This window comes from Populus euphratica, unplaced genomic scaffold (assembly GCF_000495115.2).
Source record: "Populus euphratica unplaced genomic scaffold, PopEup_1.0 scaffold39.1, whole genome shotgun sequence".
Taxonomy (NCBI): Eukaryota; Viridiplantae; Streptophyta; class Magnoliopsida; order Malpighiales; family Salicaceae; genus Populus; species Populus euphratica.
In genome coordinates this window covers 1109695-1110170 of record NW_011499897.1, presented here as the reverse complement: position 1 = coordinate 1110170, position 476 = coordinate 1109695, and positions in this window count along the sequence as shown.

Below are 476 nucleotides of genomic sequence, written 5' to 3'. Positions count from 1 at the left end.
ACACCCACGTTAATCTAAAAAAAAAATCACGAAGCAGATTCTGGAAGTCGGTTTAACAATTTTTTTTAAATTCCTTTTTATTTAATAATTAATATAGTAATAAAATAATTGTTTATAAAATTAAATATTAACCAAATATCATGATATTTTTTTGTAACTATGATAATTTTATGTATTATAAAACAAAATAAATTATAAGAATCATTCTAAAATTAATTAAATATTAAAAAATAAAATTATTTAAAAAAAGTAAAAAAAATCATTTAAAACGAAAAAAAACTGAAACATGGAGTTTTTTTAAAAAAAATATTTAGTATTTTTATTAAACTTAATTTAACAGGTCAACTTTAAAATTTCTTGATTTGATTTTTTTAACTCAAGTTTAAAATCAACCTGCATTTAGATATTTTTTAATCAAAAGTAAAAAAGCTATTGACTGTTCTTGAAAAAAAAAAAGCTTTTCAGTATTAATATAC